The sequence below is a fragment of the Meleagris gallopavo genome, chromosome 1 (genome assembly GCF_000146605.3).
Source record: "Meleagris gallopavo isolate NT-WF06-2002-E0010 breed Aviagen turkey brand Nicholas breeding stock chromosome 1, Turkey_5.1, whole genome shotgun sequence".
NCBI lineage: Eukaryota > Metazoa > Chordata > Aves > Galliformes > Phasianidae > Meleagris > Meleagris gallopavo.
Window position 1 is genome coordinate 18,369,281 of NC_015011.2, and position 18,772 is coordinate 18,388,052.

Below are 18,772 nucleotides of genomic sequence, written 5' to 3' on the forward strand. Positions count from 1 at the left end.
GGCGGCGGGCCGGCGGCCTCCAGGCGGCTGCGCGGTGTCCTCCGGTGCCTCCGGGCTCCTCCGAGGGCCCTTCGCGATGTGCCTGAGGGGTTTGGCCCTCGTGCCCAAAGCGGTACCCTTAACGGCTGCTTCCGGCGCGGCCTTCAGCATCGGTGTGGGGAGACTGCGCAGCTCAGGGGGATCGCTGGCATGGGTCAGCATGTTGCCCAGTTTGGACCCAGCAGCAGCAGTTAGTGGGAACAACTGGCGTGCCCCCGTTGGAAATAGTGAGGCCAGAGGCACTGTGTTGCACGGGGATCCCTAAAGTGAGGATATTTTTGGACAATCACTTCAGGACCTGACGGTTCTTCCATTCCGGGCACGGGGACAGCCTGGCAGTTGGCGTTCCCTGATAACAGTGCCCCATCTCTATAAACAAAGTGAAGGTTTCTAGGGAGAGGTAATGTCTGTTATTAGATCAGACCAGCTGATGGAAAGGTCATGTTTTGTGGCATATTTTCAGCCCTTTGTGTCCCAGACTGTTTGTTGGAGCTAGATCAGCGGGACTGTAACAGTACCTTTCACACAATGTAGTGGTTGCAGAGGAAACCCATTCAATTTACTGGGCAGATTAAGGAATTAGGAAGATTGTGTTTTTTTCTTTTAATTGTTAACTAAAAAAAAATAGCAGTTACAGCAAAAAATACCTTTTTCTTTTTTTTGTTAGAAAACTTGCCTTTTGGCTATCTCTAGTCACGTGAAAGAAATTTTTAGGTTTCTTCAGATAGTGTTATATGCACCAAAAAATATGCAAAACTAGTCTCCAAATGTAAAATGCAAGGCCTTTTTCACTCTAATTGCTTTTGCAATTTTGTTCATCCATCTTTGCATTATCAGGCTATTGTAGGTCAGTGATTTCTTTGCCTTGCGACGTTCAAGAAAATAATTTGGAGTTTCCTCAAAATCCTCTTGTGTTTAAGCTTCATCTTCTTCAGCTCTATATAACATACCTTTACACATCTGTTTGAATAAAATTGTTAAATAAGACCATGATTGATATCTGGTATTGGTATAACTCCTAATCTGATCTGTGCTTTCACAACGATATAACTGTGTTATGTTAACATTAAAGAAAACAAGGTAGTTACTGTAAAAATAAAATAAATAAATAAAAAAGATAAGGGGGTATTTGTTCTTTGTTCACGTAATTTTTGGCAGACAGACATTTAATTTGTATACAGTTACAAGGACTCTTGGTTTGACAGAATTACAGATGGATCCCAGACTTGGAATTTACCCTGTCTTTTCACATAAGCTTTTTATGGGTTTGTGGTGCTCCTTTTGATCTGGCTTGGAACATGCAGTTCAGTGGTCCTAAACAATTATGGCTGCAGAAATATTTTACAAACTCTTTTTGGCCTCTTGAGCAGTGGCTTTGCAACTATATATGGAAAATGTTCATGGGTAGGATGCCAGTTAGCTCTTTGATGTGCAAATCATTTTTTTTCTGTGCAAGGGTCCCTGAACTCATATGAGTTCCTCAAACATAGAAGTATGGAAATTCCACCAGAGTTTCTGCTTGCAGCACAGAGACAGTACCATCTGTAGCTATCTTCTAATATCTGTGGAACCCAGATCAAAGTTTGCTGCGGCACATTGTGGCACATCTGATATTTCACTGGTGATGTTAACATGCTCTTATGTATGCCTGTAACTATTGTAGATTCTCAAGATGGGCCTACCAAAATGTGTCTGTTTGCATAATGTAACCACAAGGAATGCTGTAGTAGTAAAAGTCCACTAAAGTTAATAATATTGACATCTTCAGGTCCCTCAGCCTCTGAGTATCTGAATACACGAGATACTCAAAGCTTTTAGTCATCTTCGTGACCCTTCCTTGACTCTTTTCAATCTCTCTTTTATTTCAGGCAAAAGTAAGCTGAACACAGTGCTCCAGATGTGGCTTTATACGTGCTGAACAGAGTGCAGTAATCATGTCCCTCGACCTGCTGGCTATGGTCTTGCTAATGCAGTCCAAGATGTGGTTAGTATTCATTGCTGCAAGGACACACTGCTGACTTTGTTCATTTTGTTGTCCACTGGGTTCTGTCCTGTAGAACCGTTAGTCTCAGCCTGCACTAATATTCATATTTTTACAATTTCAGGACAGATTTATCTCCTTCAGTCTGTGGAAGTCTTCTAGAATAGGAGCTCTTCTCTACAATATTCTCACAGCCTCCCCTTGATTTGATTTTACCCTGTACTTCCTAAAGATCTTATCATTCAGGTCATACTATCCCCAGTCTTCCTCCCAGGGATTGCCACTGGGAATCACCTGCTAATTGGACTTCAAACAGTTGTTAACTACTCTTTGAGTCAGTGAACTGCTCAGTTTTTAACTAACCTTGTAGTCCACCTATCGAGCCTATATCTCCCAGTCTGGTTGCAAGAACACTTTCAAAAGTCTTTCTGAAGACAAGAAAGACAACACTAACTTCTCCATCTCTCTCAGACAGCATGTAATTTAATTGTAGAAGGCAATCAGTGTGATAAAACACAGTTTGCTCTTGGTAAGTTCAAGATGACCATTCTCAGTCACATTGTCATTGTATGAATGAGAATGGTTTCTCTGAGTACTTGCTCCATAATTTTCCCACAGATTGCGGTAAGGTTGTTCAGACTGTAGTCACCTAGATCATCCTTGCCATTTTCTATGACAGACACTACATTTTTATAATTATCAGGAACCTCTGCTGACCGCTGTGGCCTGAAAAATGGATATAGAGCAGCCTTGCATGACATTTGCTGGCAGTCTATTTATTTAGCCACTAGCTTGAACTTTGCTACTTGTTATGGAGGTCTGGAAGGCCTGGGAGCAGATCTTGCCAGTAGAAATAGCCTTTCAATATTCAGTGCTGTGGTGAAGTGTGATAAGGATGGACAACTCTATTGGAATCCTTTCAGAAATAAACACCTGCGTGCAAGTATTTGATGAAGACTCTATGGGGATGAATATTGACCTTTTATCAGCAGAGCACTAATTTAAGAGTACACAAATATAACCCATTTGTTACAGCATTATTTAGAACTGGGGAACAGTCAAAAGAATGTTGAAAAACTGGTAGGACTTTCAAGCAGAACACAAGATCTAGAAACCAGGTGTTAAAATGTGAGGCTTTATTTATTTTGGTTTTTGTTTATTCGGGAAAATGTTAAGAAATAACCTTGTACCATCACAGTCTAGAAACTTAATTAATTAATTAATTTCTCTCTCATATGTGATAGCTGTTTCACACAGGAAGAGCTTCCTAGATTAGGAACTGGAATAAACCAACTATAGAAGCAAAGTGAAGGGGGATAACAGAAGGTAAACTTAGTCCTCTATAAATTAAGTCAAGAAGATATGTTCATATGTGAAAACAATTTATAGATTTGATGCAGAATTTGTGTCATTTACCATGGAAATTTGTCAAGGGAAGTCTGGCTGGAAAGTCTCTCCAGCATTTGTACTTATGGCTGAAGGAGCTAGGGTCTCCATAGAACTGAGTTTTCAGGATCTCATCTTTCACGATTACACACGTGGCACGTTGTGTTCCGTACAGAGACTGCACAAGCTCAGCAGCTGTTTTCCTCATTTCACAAAGTGTATGGAAGAACTAAAGGGAGATCAAGAAAGAGTAATGAGGATGATTAAGGATATGAAAAAAAAATCTGTTTTCAAAGATTAGGGTTTTTTTTCTAACCTCAGAGGATGTTAAAAAAGGGTATGCAGTAGAATAATTGTCTAGGTACAGTAGATTAGATGACTGTGTTCTCTGTCATCTAACGTAAGCACAGGAACATCAAGGAAAATTAAAAAGTAACATTCAAAACTGATAAAATACAAGCTATAATTACCTCTACTTATAAAACTTGTAATTAGAGTATGGAATTCACTGCCAAATCACAAAGGCCAAGAATGCAACAAGATTAAAAAGAGTATTGCATTTTTAGGGATAACAAGAATATTCAAGAGATATGGTTGAATGATAAAAATAAAAGAAGGGCTATTAGGTCTCAGGTTTCAAGGTGGAAACCAAATTTCTGTTGATTAGAGTGAATTGGTACTGATACTGGGAAATTAGTGAATAAGTAATATTAGTAAGGAGGAGATAGTCCACCTCTGCCTGCCCTCGAGCCTTTGTATAGAGAGATCCAGTGTGCTGGATTACACAGTTTGTATAGTAAGGCAGTTCTTAACAAAGTCCTACATTTGGCTGATTTAATTCTCCTTGTTTCAGTAGTGTTATAATTAAAATGCTATAATAATGTGAAAAATTGATGCCAATGTTTTGTTCAGTTGAATAAAAACATGGGATGATTATTTTTCAACCTGCAACCTATGTACCAGTGAAAATAACAAATCCTATGTACGTAATAAGTAGCAAGTAGGTCAATAGGGAATCCTTCAATTAAAGTTAGAGAAACACTGGAACAGATGATCTCTTAAGATTCTCAGTATGAGCTGAAGAAAAAGAACATTGCTTCTGCATCTGTCTTTAGTTTTAAATCAGTGTTAAAGATCGAACTGGGTTTTGTTCTACCTTCTTCTTTCAAAATTATTGTATGAAAATTTTGGAATGTGAAATGTAAATATACAAAAACCTTAGCTGAACTATGAACATCTTAGCTATATATAATTCTATTGGATCTGTGACCTGATCCAAAAGTCACATTGCTGTGTTTGCAATAAAATAATTCAGGATTTTTTTACCATAAACTAATTCCAAGTCAGTGGCAGCCACTAATGTGGCTTTTTATACTTGAGAACAGGCAGAAGAATTTAAATGATTTTCAGTGATGATGATTATATATATCAGTGGCAACTTGCAAAAAGAGTTGTTTTCAGAGGGAATCAATGGTTGGAAATGTCTTCACTTGATGCCTTGAGTTTTGACACTAAATTTAAATCAAAATTATAATACCACCTCGTAAGGTCTTTTGCTACTAACTTCTAAAAATAGGCTTAGAGTGGATAGTGATGTGCTGTGATGTGGGTGGGAGATTTCATTGTATAATTGTTAAAAACGATTGTGGTTGCTATGTGGACATGATGAATTTCGCCTCCTTAAGTGTAATAGGTGGATGCACTTTGGAACTTAAATTTTGAAGCATTTTTATGGCAAAAATGCTCCTGGATGAGGAGTGCATGAACAGTGTAGAAGAATTCATACTTTTCCTGCTGTTTTTACATTGCTCTAAAGTTACTCTAAAGTTAACTCTACTGTAATTACATAAATAAAATCTGTACTTTGAACCACGTACAGGAGGGAACCATCAGATTACTTTGAGTGAGTGTGTCTCAGCTTTCTGATGGACAAGCTTTCAGCATTCCTGATCTTGGCTAAGCTAAAGGAATGTAATTATTAACTAGTGAAACCACAGTCCTACACGTGCTTTTCACATGCAGTCTCTTCTAGAACTGTCACAAGTCACTGCTGCTTTCATTAGGAATATCCATAGATATTTTTACAAAAGATCTTGATTACTATGCTAATGCATGTAATTGACACCAGAAGTTCATATGGAAAAGAAGGTTATGTATATTTTTCTGTAAGAATAATTACTCTTGTCAGCATAGGCCACACTTTTTATTTTTCAAGTGCAGATCAAGCCTATGAGAAGAAAAAAATCCATTTAACATATACATAAGGTTGATACCTGCTTGGTTAATACACTCATAAAATCAGAATTCATGAAGTTAAAAAATGGGAAGGTATGGATATCATTAAATGATTTTTGATCAAAGCTCAGCTGAAGGCACTGCAACATTTATGCTATAATTAGAAACTTACTGACTGTCCTTGCTCAGTGTTTTATTCATAGATAACTAAGGTATGTACCATAAACCACATATGACTCTGTGATCAAAGGACATTTTTCTGTATATCTTATCAGTAGCCATATACTAATTTTATGATCTTATTTTTTTCCCTTTCTATTGTGTTTCCATGAACTTTGTAAAGTTTGCTTTGGCTTATGTTATGTTAATCAGTGTATCTAGTTTTTATTTATTTATTTAACTCTTTATTTATTTAATTGCTTCCTAAATGTTAAAAATTAACAAAAAAATACTCTACAATTTAACTTTTATGTTATCTGAAAGGATGAAATGATTCATATTTCAAGCTGGCAAGTCTCCCATGTCTGATCGGTACACAGGAGAAGTAAGAAAAGATAGCAAAACTGAACAACAGAAGCCATCCAAGATGATAGGTCCATTTTGAGTATTTTAGCCATTTTATCTTTTGTTATGTTTCTGTGTATGCTTTATTTGTGAGACTGGACATGGAATTTACTAGTATTGAATATAAGTGGGGAGGGGCCTAAATATTCTGTTAGTAGCTGTGGGCAATTAGGAGATAATTCCAATATATGTTATTATTTTGGATGTCAATGTCTGTCTACGTATCTATTGGCTTTCTACTGCTGTTCAAGAATGATGTGAATGTTATGTGAGTCTTTTGTCATTTGTTATTATCTACTTTGTCATCTTCTTGTGTAAAAGTCTTTGGTATGTTGTTTTCTGAAATATTAGATGCATGAGCCACAGGAGAAAACACAAGAAGGCAGCCTGTACTCTCTCACTTTCAGGCTGAAGGCAGGAACTCAAAGTAAAGGAGTGAATAGAAGCAAATCCATGCTCAGGGCTGTAAATAAAGCCTCACCTAATCCCCCCAGATGCTTGTGTACAAAAGGTATAAAATATTTATGAGAGTCTGGGTGTAGAATGCTTTATCTGTGGGTGATAACAGCCCATTTACACTAGAGCAATCTAGGATGTATCTTGACATTGTTCTCAGGACTGTTTATGTTACTGAGCCAGAATAAGTCCATCACAATGAAGTTGTATTAACTGGTTAGCTCTGCTGGACTTCCAGGATATTCAACTGAAAACTTAGCATTCTTCAGCCCTTCCCCTTTTGCTTAGAAATGTCCTGTGATCATGTCCTGCATGCCTGCTTAAGAGTGATGCAGGTATACTTATTATTCCTTGTATCTTATTATTTCTTGTATCTAATTACATATTTTCTATCTTTCTATATTACTTTCATTATGTGCCACCAGCAACCAAAGAAGAGGTATTTGTGTAACTGGTAAAATGCTGCTATCCAAATACAGTGCAGAGGGGCAAAATGGCCCTTGACATGAAAGTGCATATGAAGCAATGTCTGCCATCAGACTCCTCTATACACTATTGACATTCATTGACACTTGTTTGGAAGAGTCAAAGTGGATGTGATAACAGTGAGGTGATGGGTGATGTGTGGTGTCTTTCATCAGTGACGACAGTGACAGTGGATCACCTCCGCTAGTGCGGAGAGTTTTATGAGCATGGCATGTAGGTCCTTGTTCATCACTGGTGAGAGTGCATAGCTAATCGTGGTGACTATGCTGAAAAATAGTGTTTGGAGCTGAGAATTTCTTCTAGCAAGTAGAGTTACTGTATTCTTTGTTGTAGTTTCCATGGAAATATAGGAGGCATTACTTTCAGAGCAACCTACTGTCTATATTACTATAAAGAAAGTCAAATGTGAGAAACTTAATGATAAATTCATGCATTTTGAAAATGTGTGCAGTAGATGGGCTGAAGATAGTGTATCTGTAATTGAAATCTAAATACTAATGCTTCATAATCTGACTGTAGTCAAAAAGAACAAGCAGTGAGACAGTGCTGTATTGCATACCATGCCATTTATTTCCATATCATGTCATGGCAGGTCAAGTTTCTTGTGAAATAGAAGATCTAAATTACTTTTGTAAAGTACAATTCCTTAAACTAAACTGTGTAAAAGGTATATGTTTGAGGATATTTACCTAGGCCACCAGACTAATATTGCATGCATCTGCTACTTTGTGTACAGAGGTGGGAGGCTTACTGCTTCTTTCTTAAAGAAACAACATGCCAGGAGTCTTTGTTTTCTGAATCCTCTAGATACATGCCTACAGTATGTCTTCATATCCTAAAGCATTGTATTCTAATGGACCAAGAAGCCACTACAGACCATGGCTAGTACTTCAGGATTTTTATTGTAAATGTAAAATCTTATATTGTTTTTGATTCTGATGGTTCCTGGTATGCCTGCTTTTATAGTGAATTGCTGCATGAACTGCTGCATCAGCAAACAGGATATCTCTAACCTGTGGAGATAGTGGGACAGATGAACATCCCAGAGATGTAACTATTTTGCAAGAACAACAAACAACCAAACAAACAAAAACACAAACAAACAAAAACAAACAACAAAACAGATCTCCTGGATAACTTTGTGTCACAGTAAGGTGGCATTTCCCCACAGTTTTTGGTCTTGCTGAAAGAGTCATTTGGTTCTGTCAAAAGCATGAACTTACTTTTATTCTGTCTGAAAGCAGAAGGATAAAAGATAGTATATTGAAACTTCCTGAGATAGTTCTGTCTACAGATGCATGGAAACACGACTCATCCTAATTGTACTATTGTAATGAAGAAGAGAGTTGTGTTACTTTCAGATTCTGTGGAGTTTGTGAAAAAAATGCAGAATGTGTGAAAGCAAAAGAACATGGACATGGTGTGAAGACAGTTTTCTGCACAGACTTTGGGGTATTTACTGGCTTGAGCTCTCCAAGTGAAGCCTAAGATAGCTAGACTGTTTACAGATATGCCCTGAAGTCTTGTGCTCTGAGAAACTGAGTATCTGTCAAACACCAAAACTGATCAGGAGCAGCCAAGTAAAGGCAGAAAGTCAATGATTAGGTTTACTTGAGTTGCTATAGAACCAAATCTTTAAGTATTATTTAGTGAAAGCAAGAGATTAAATCAGAGCTATTGCGGTTCAGCCCTCCATTGTTGGCAGTATGTTTTTCTTTTCACCTTTGAGCTGACACTCATGCTTGCCTAAGAAGGAGATGATCTCAGAAACACATCTCTTTACCCTTTGTTGAAATCTCTTGTTGAGCCACTATTCCTTTAGGTCACTCCTACCTATTTGTATCTCTTCCACTTCCTGCCGTGGTTCTAAACATCTCTAATTCATCAAGCCTTTTCTTTTGGAAGACAGAATCTTCAATGACTTGGCCTGTTGACATGACTGATATCACTGAGACATGGTGGAACATCTCTCACAACTGAAATGTAGGAATAGGTGGGTATAAACTCTTCAGGAAAGATGGGCAAGGAAGAAGGGGAGCAAGTGTTGCCCTCTGCATCAGTGACCACTCGGAGTCCATGGAGCTTTGCCTGGGGATAGATGGGAAGCTGACGTAGAGCTTATAGGTTAGGGTTAAAGGGGAGGGAGAGGAAGGAGACGTTGTAGTGGAGGTCTGCTACAGTTTGCCTGATCAGAAAGACCAAGTGGATGAGGCCCTCTACAGATAGGAGCAGCTTCACATTCATAAAACATAGTCCTCATGGGGGACTTCAACCACCCTGATATGTGTTGGAGGGACAACACAGCAGTGCGCCAGAATTCAAAGAGATTCCTGGAATGTGTTGATGATAACTTCATCCTCCAAGTAGTACAGGAACCCATGAGGAAAGGTGCTATGCTGGACCTTGTCCTCACCAATGAGGAGGGGCTGGTGAGTAATGTGAAGCTCAAGGCCAGCTTGGCTGTAGTGACCAGGAAATTGTGGAGTTCAAAATCCTTAGGATTTCAAAAAGGGTGTGCAGCAAGCCTGCTACTCTGGACTTCAGGAGTACAGATGTTGAACTCTTCAGGGAACCGCTTGGCAGGTTGACATGGGAGAAAGCGCTGGAGGGAACAGGGGCCCAAGACAGCTCATCAGTATTCAAGGACCATCTTCTTCAAGCCCAGAAGCAGATTTTAAGAAAAAGTTGAGATCATAATTTTCAAAGCTTTCATTTTTGAAAATTTTCAACTGTTCAGCAAATAAATACATAAAGATACATTTTGGTAAGTATTGCAAATTCTTATTCAAAGGACAGTATTTTTTCTGCTGCAGTAATTCACCTGTTTCAGTCATCAAATCATGGAATTTAGAACAGCACTGTTTGTATGCATGTGTGTGTGGATGTGTGTATTTGTGGTTTGGCTGAAACTGGTATTTTTAATTTGAATCAGACAAAGGTGGAGTCAGGGTGTTTTCTTTCAGGCATTTATTTATCATAGCTTGAAGTTTGCTTTGTTGTTCAAATAGTATGTGACTCCACCCTTTCTCATTATTACTGAGCTGGGATATAAAGCAGCTTTGGAGAGTTTCTAAGTTAGCACTAATGAGGTTTGATATCAGGTTGCTTTCTAATACCTTTAGAAGAAAGACTAAGGAGGAAAAATGGTAAACATTGTATCATGTCTGCAAAAATCTATTTCCTTAAGAGGAAACATGATGTTAAAGGAAAATTCTTATATTAACCTGTCCCTTGTTTATTTAGAAATAAACTGTCACCTTTCACTTTATTCCAGATTTTCTGTGTAGTTTGCCTTTGACAATCCAGGATTTCAACTGCTGTTTTCAAGAATGTGCAGGTTCCATCTCCTGGAGGTGTTTCAAAGGCATAGGCATACAAAAACTGTAACCAAACCTGCATCTCCCCTACAGACAAGTTACCAGATGTGACTGCTCATGCTAGAAAGAAATATGCTTTATGCTTAGAGTGTCATAAATTGCACCCAGTGCATCCAATGCAAATGAAGATCTTCAGGAAACAATGTGTTTCCTTCTGTCCTAAGAAATCCCTGCAGGGTGAGACAGCTCTTTACTGTCTTTATTGTACAACATTAGCTAAAACCAAAGGCTAGTTTCTGAAAACTGTGGGTGAAAAGGAAAATCAACTCTGTAAATACCCTTGTACATGAAACTGGGTCATGAGCCCATACAAATTTGTTTTGCTTGGACCTTGTCTGTTATAGCACTTCCAGATTTTCAGAATCCCTAAAATAGCAGAGTAGGGAGAGTGGGTGGATGAAAACAAATGCAAATTGTCACTCTCCTTGGGAATGCTGTCAGTATACTTCTATGCTTCCTGCTACCAGAATATATGACTTTTTTTTTTTTTCTTTTAGGAAAAAACACAGTTGTAAAACTAATAAATACGTAAATAAATAAATCATGCTACTGGTTTCAGTGGTAGCTGATGGAAATTAGTTTATTGCAGGATATAGTTATGTTCCCATGTAGCACATAGAGAAGATTGTGTTCTCCATTCTCCATTTCTCCTCAGTAGTGAAGTCACCTGTTCTTTTGGCAGAAATGTGTTCACTCAGAATTAGAACAAAGATTCTCAAAATCAGTTTGTATAGCGGCTTGGCAGAGAGCACAGTATCCAAAAGCAGAGGGAGAAATTTTACAGCTGAGAAGATTTATCAGAGGTCAAGGCAGAACATTTCTCATAGATGACTAATGGTAAGGGATAGGCAAACCTTGTGTTGTTTTGTTTTGAGGTTTTGTGAACCTTGTGAACTGTACTTTTGGTTTCTTCTTCCATGTTTTCCTTCTCCTCATGCTATTCCTCAGAATGAAGGTTCTGCTATTCTTTTTCTCTGATTTCTCCGTATATTAATGCTGCAATGATCTTTCCACTTCAGCAGGTTCTTAGCACAATGTTGTATGTGAGCAGTCTCTGTCTGTATCTTCTTTTTCTCAGTACTTACATTTTAATTATATTTTCTTCTCAGTATTAAAGCATAATATGGGAAAGAGACCTGAGTCATTCTCAAAAGCATCAACAACTTATTATTTATACAGTTCTCTGGTTTAGAACTCATCACTTCCTTCCGTTAATAGTCATTTAATCTATATAATCTGATTTTTTATAATTCAGTAGTATGAGGGCTGCTCCAAAGGTAATACCTCCCATCTTATGATGTTGGCCCATGACATCAGAGGTGGATTTTGGTGGTACAGCAGTAGAGGTTGAACCTTCCTGCCAATATTCCATTACATGTCATTGCCGTGTGACAGATGGCAGCAGAAGAACAGTCTGACAAAGTGGCATCTGACACAGAAGTATATATGAAGCAAAGTTGTGGCACTGAATTCCTTTATGTGGAAAAAATGGCACCCAATGACATAAATCAATGCTTGCTGGAGTTATTAAGTCCTTGGACCATTAAGTCAGACTCTTGCATTCCATGAAGTTTGGATTTTGGAACAGAAAAAACATATTCCTTCATTGTTATATTTTGAAATGGATATCCCCCTACTGATTTCCAAAGATGCAGTTTTACACTGCTGTGTTCTCATGCAAATCTCTGTTATAGCATACAAGACTGTTTCACATTTAAAACAGATTAATTACTGTGTACACTGCTATGTATGGTAGTTTGCATTTGATAAATTTGAGAAACCTCCTCAGACATTGCACTGGGATGACCTACCAGTTGACCTGCAAGGAAACAGTCAATAATTTGGAAAATTTGTTTAATGAATTGTAGTTAGAATATCTTTGTCTTCTATATAAATTTATTTATTTATTTATTTGTTTGTTTGTTTGTTTCCCCTCAGAACAGTATTTTAGTAGATCATTTCTCTATTCTAAATTTTACCTTTAATGTATATAAGTTATGTTAATGCATTCTAGCTGGACAATCAAAGAGAAGTAAAAACTATTTTCTGTCTATAGTATCACTATATGCAGTTTAATTGTTTAGGTAAATAATCTTTCATTTCTAAGCAGTTCATCTTTCAATGGAGGTGAAGGAGTAGGGGATTTAGTAATTTGCTGGAATTGAAGACAGATTTTCTAATTACGCAGATTTATTATTAGCATCAGTTCTTACAAATAATCCCCTAAGGCACAAACCTATATATAAATTTTGAAAAGGAAGTAAAGCTTTTCTCTGAAATAGAATTTGAAATAGAAATTGAAGCCAACTTTGATGAAAGCTTTATATATTTTAAGCTGACTCTAGGGTGCACAACAAATAGATATGGAGCGTTGCAAAACTCAAGTATTAAAGCAACAGAGCATAGTTTGTATACTGCCAAGACATAGGAGAAGAGCTGTCCAAAAGCCCTTGTTGTATTATAATGAATTAAATATGCAGACTAAGTTTTGTAGACTTTTTGTGCTGTTTACTATTCTTCCATGGAAAGACTTCTCAATGGAAAGAATGAATTTTACCAGAATCGAATATTTGTAATAAAAGCAGGTATCTTGGAATATGTAGCCTGAGAAAAATCAAGGGGTTTTAGTTCAACTCAGCTCGTTAGGCAAGAATATCCCTTCCATTTGCATTACTGCAACAAAATAAATATTAGGGCCACAGACAGAGATGTGATTTACTGCAAGTAAAATGATAGATTGGCAGATTTATATTCCCTAAGCACTTTCCCACAACAGCTCTTCTGATGACATGCCAACCTAGCAAGTTTTGGCTTGCAGTTTCGGTGGTTTGCAAACTGTTTCGATTTGAAAGCATGGGAGTTACTCAACACCAGAGGCCAAACTATGATCTAAATTGTACTGAAGTTACACTCTTGTTTCTCCGGTTACTATTTTGGAACAACTAATTTACACTGCTGTTCAGATCATTATTCAGTCTAGTTTCCTATAGATCTTAGAACACGATTGAAAGAAGTCAAGCTCGTCACATTTGTGGAAGATGTGGACTTTAGAAGTGTCTTTCTCTCTCTCTCTTTTTTTCTTTTTTTTTGCATAAACTTAGGGAAAGCCTAGGGCACATATTTTATACGCCTACGAATTACCCTGTAAAGATGTATATCTCTGCACTGACTGTAGGAGCAGTCTAGCTACCTACCTTAGACCAAAATCTTAATGTTTATGCAGTTACAGTGAGGCAAAAATTGTCCTATTCTAGGAAAATAGTCTGGAAAAGGGGTTATGTATGCTTCAGCATTACCTTTGAAAGACAATAGTCCTTTACATTAGTAGTATTTTTTCTTCTATGGCTTTGATGCTTCCTTTTGTGGCCCAATTCAGTGTTGAAGATTGCTAAGTATCGCAAGTTCAGGTAACATCATCCTGCAAAGAAAAATTTTTGAGAATGATTTTTAGGAATAAAAAAAAGTGGAAGAACATGAAATCTAATATAAATACTGCCCTCTGCTTTATACTGTTTCTTCCTAGTCAAGAGCAGTAATTGAGTTACATCATGGAAAGTACTTCTGTGGATACTAGAAATCAATAAGCTTTTTTCTTTTTTCTTTTTTTTTTTTAATTAGGTGATTGTAATTGATTAACTGTGCTGTTACAGAAGTGTAAGCTTTGACTGAGCCTTTTTTTTCTTTTTTTTTTTCCTACTAATGAAACATTTGTAAGGACTTTTTACTGTTCTCAATGTCTAACGTAGAATAACATCATGCTACAGTCATTTCTTCAGAGAGTTTCAAACACAGCCTATTGGGGTAAGTGTTACCTTAGGAAAACCTACAAAAATATGTGAAAAGACCTAAGGGAGGCTGGAACGGTTCTTATGTAAATGTCCATTGATTAATTAGCAGTAGGTGGGAAAGGAGAAGGGATATGATGACCAAAGGTAAGACATGATCATAAATCAATTAAGACTGCAAATCGGGAAGTTTTCAAGGAAAAAAGTGATTCTCTGTAGCTGTCTTCTAGGGGAGAAAAAAAATGAACTGCTGTCAAAATGTGCATGATTATTTATGAATATATATATACGCATATAATAGTAGGTAACAAGGGAATGCTCTTGCTAGGCCAAGAATACACATAGCACTTCTTCATTCTCTGTTCCTTGTCAAAGCAGTTGGTACTTATTGATAGAAGGCTTGGGACACTTGATGATAAAACGTCATCTGAAAGCATTGAAAATTGCTGATGATCTTCCTGGGATTCTGTAAGTGAGGAAATGTTCTATGGTTTCATGGAGAAAATAATAAGAACAAAGGAAAATTATGGTCTTATTTATATTGGGAATTATTATCTAATTTTGGAGTTGCTCAGATGTAGGAGTAGTATTGATTACATAAATGGTAGTCAAAAGAGTACTCCCAATTTTAAGCTAACTCATAATATATTCCTGTTCATTTTTTAGGTATTTTAAATGCTTTTTGAACATTCAGATTACCTCATTATTAAGTTCTGACTGTATTTAAAATGTTTTTTCAAAGTAAAGATTTTGAAACATAATAAGAAACTAAACTGTAGTTTAAAATGATAAAATTTGGACTAGTAAAATACACTTTAACTTCTAATTATCCTGGAAAATTTATGTATTTTTTCTGAAAGTCTCTGACACATAAGAACACATACTTAGAGATAGCCTATCAAAGCACTGTCCATTAAGATTAAGAGTCTGACCTCAAAGTACAGGTGCAAGGACATTTTCAGAGTATAACTTATCCTTAACTCAACCTGTTGTTAACAAGTGGCTTAATCCAAAACATATCAAAGCTTTCAGATAAGTCTAGATAGTAAGCAGAGGTCTTGACAAAGGTCCTGTATATTTGAAATTATTTCAAGGTATGCATATGATTGTATCACAAGATGTTATGTATATACTTTGAAAGCAGACATTTAGAAAGATTGCTAGAATACTTTTGCCAGAGGTTCTAGCAGTGTCCTGGCAAGCTAGACTACATAGCATTGTCAATCTAAACTCTTACCAAAAAAATCCCTGGAACTGGATGTTGAGTGGTACTGTAATGGGTATCAAACAGGAAGAAAGGCACATTGAATCAGAATGTCAATTCCCATGGATTTATGGTTGCCATAGCCTTCATTGGACTCTAAGCTTTTTGAATTTACCAGAATTCACTCATGAAATTTACTGAAAGACAGAAGTTGTTTCTTTCAGCTCTTGACCTGTCAAATGTCTTTTGAAACCACAGAACATATAGCTGCAACCTCACTTGTTGTTTTTCTTATTGTCTATCATAATTTCTGCTATACTAAAGCTACTCCTGTTAATCTGTTTTTCACTCTGACTATTCTGTTTTAGGCACAGAAGAACAGGTTGAGAAGTGGTGTTAGAGATGGGACTCAAAATAAGAAGGCATGAGTTACAGCCTACATGTGGAGCAAGGGTTTGGGGAGGGCACTAAATGTGTGGATTTAGTGGGACAGAAATAACCTCTGTAATAATTTAAATGTCCTCTCTGAAATACATACTACAGAGTGTCACTTGATAATTTATGACTTGTACCTGTTTTCCAGCACAGTTTAAAATGTGGCCTTTGGAGTTAGAAGGAAGAAGACTATCATTAGACTCACTTAAAAAAAAAGTAATAAAAGGTGGGATTTAAACGGCTGTATTGACAAATCTAGCCACCTTAAGGATTTTCTCTCTTATATTCTGTAGCCAGTCTCCAAGATTAAACATCGACTGACAACAAGAGTGATGTGGAGCTCAGTGTTACCTTCAACTCCAAGAACAAATGCAGTAGAATCTTTTTGTTAATCCTGAAGTTAAATGCTTGCCATTTAATAAATACTTATTTTGCAATGTAAGAAGATGGCTTAAAGCAAATAAAACCACTTCTGATAAATTCAGAGCTTGAATGTTTTCTTAAGCAACAACTTTGGAACCTTGTCAGGGTTCCCTGCTGGGAAGTGCATGAGGTGCATGTGATTTAGGGTAAGCTCTTAAAAACAATATTTCTATGAATTGATAAAGTACTGCAAATTTATCCTGTTTAGAAATTATTTACTTTAAAATTATGTCTTTTGACAGTGCTCTGTAGGAAGTGTCTCAGCAAGAAACAGATACATGGCCTTGAAAAAAAAGAATATAGAGCTAAAGGCAGAAGCTGTAGTAGATATTAAACATTTTTTGTGAGCAGAACGTATCAATTTGTGCAATACCCAGTTACTGTCATGGCTATGTAATAAGAACCTACCTACAGTAGTTAGTAAGGACGTACCTTGTTTACTGACTGCTGTAGGTATGTTAGTATTGCATAGATCCTGTAGCTTGAATACCAAAATGTATTAAAGCTGGGACAGTCTTTCTGATCCATGCATTTGATGGAATCAAGAAGAATGACTGGAACAAAAGGTGTTCTTGTATGTCTTCATGAAGAGTTAAAATAGGTTATTTTCACACAGCCAACTCTGTCCACTAGGCCTAAAATCTCAAATCTCGCTCATCCATCCCTAATGCAGATAGATGTGAGCAAAGGGACATCAAGATCATAGTCTTGTAGGGGTTGGAAGGGTCCTCTAGAGATCACCTAGTCCAACCCTCCTGCTAATGCAGGTCTCCTACAGTTGGTTACACAGGACAGTGTGCAGGTAGTTTTTGAGTATCTCCAGAAAAGGAGACTCCAAAGCCTGGGGTCCTGATGCTGCTAAACAATAAGTCAAGGTTTGGTCTTAGTAGCCTAGACAAGGAGGAACAAAGTAGTAAGATACTATGGCATTTAGGAAATCATAGACTAAATAACTGTGTAAAAGCCTTTAGGTGGTCACCTAATGGATCTTCATTTCTAGTAGCAAAAGCAATCTTAACATGTTGTATAAGGAAAGGATTCTTACCACTCTTCAGCTGTTTTGTTTTGTTTTGTTTTGTTTTTTCCAAATAACTTCCTCATCTGAAGAAAGAAACAGGGGCAAAAGCTAAGGGCGAAGACTAAAAAGAGGACCTAAATCTCCTGACCTCTGGGCTGCTGCCTTATCCCCAGCGCTGCCTGATGTTGTCCTTTCACTCTTTGCAACAAGTTACTATTAGCTGCATGCTTTTGTATTACTGATACAGGAAAATATAAGGGTGAAATACTGAGCTAGTTTGTTTATGAGCTGTCAAAACACAACACTTGGAGACATAAAATGCCTTGCATATGCACCATCTAAAAAAGATGAAAACTGAGCTACCAGAGACTTATCTGAAGTCTTCAGTAAGCTTCTACTTATAAAAATTCTGCTCCCTAAACCCAATTTAATTATCCAGACTATCCATATGTCCCTGAGCTTGGTGGAAATACTCTTGGGTGATGATACTGCTGTAGTCAGAAATGATCAACTTATCCAATATGTCAGTTAGAGCAGTAGCAGATGTTTTTGACTTTCAAAGGGTGAGGAAATTGCTGACTAGTAAACCTGATTTTCTTTGTTGTTATTTGGTTAATTTTGGTGGGGTTTTTTGTTTGTTTATTTTATTATTTTTAATTTTCCTCATTTTCTTGTGGAGTTTTTTTTTTTTCTCAGATATGTATTGTTTGATGTTTTAATTTATTTGACTTCCTTAGGAATGTTCTTTCCAGTATAGTATCAAGGGTTATTGGTTCTTCATACAGATATCTTATTTAATCTAGAGGTAAAACAGAGGAAAGATGCATTAAACTGCCCTCTTCACAATCTTTGATGCAGTTGTGAACCTTGTGATTCTCAGAGCTGAGATTATGATCGCACAGAGTGTCTTTTGCATTCAAGCTGAGACAATAAGACATAATTCTGTGGAGAAGAACCTGGGGGTCTTGATAGATGAAAAACTTAACATGAGAGCCAGCAATGTGCCCTTGCAGCTCGGAAGGCAAATGGTATCCTGGGCTCCATCAAAAGAGGGGTGACCAGCAGAGACAAGCAGATGATTGTCCCCATCTACTCTGCTCTTGTGAGGCCCCAGCTGGAGTACTGTGTCCAGTCTGGAGCCCTCAGTACAAGAAAGACAGAGAGCTGTTGGAGAGGGTTCAGAGGAAGGCCAGAAAGATGATCAGGGGACTGGAGCACCTCCCCTACGAAGACAGGCTGGGGGAGCTGGGCTTGTTCAACCTGGAGAAAAGAAGGCTGCGGGTGACCTCACTGCAGTTTTTCAGTACCTAAAGGGAGCCTACAAACAGGAGGGGAGTCAACTCTTTGAAAGGGTAGATAACAGCAGGAAAAGGGGAAATGGTT

The 18,772-nt window shown here is 37.4% G+C and overlaps 2 long non-coding RNA genes across 2 annotated transcripts; both read left to right on the plus strand.

Annotated features, from left to right (window-relative positions):
- The first annotated feature begins 8 nt into the window (after positions 1-8).
- Positions 9-3,254, plus strand: LOC116216188. Its single transcript, XR_004159560.1, has 3 exons — positions 9-439; positions 1,908-2,023; positions 2,145-3,254. It is a non-coding gene; the product is annotated as an uncharacterized LOC116216188 (long non-coding RNA).
- A 98-nt stretch (positions 3,255-3,352) lies between these two features.
- Positions 3,353-18,010, plus strand: LOC104917596. The gene is made up of 3 exons (XR_004159559.1): positions 3,353-9,911; positions 14,240-14,325; positions 15,882-18,010. It is a non-coding gene; the product is annotated as an uncharacterized LOC104917596 (long non-coding RNA).
- The last annotated feature ends 762 nt before the right edge of the window (positions 18,011-18,772 follow it).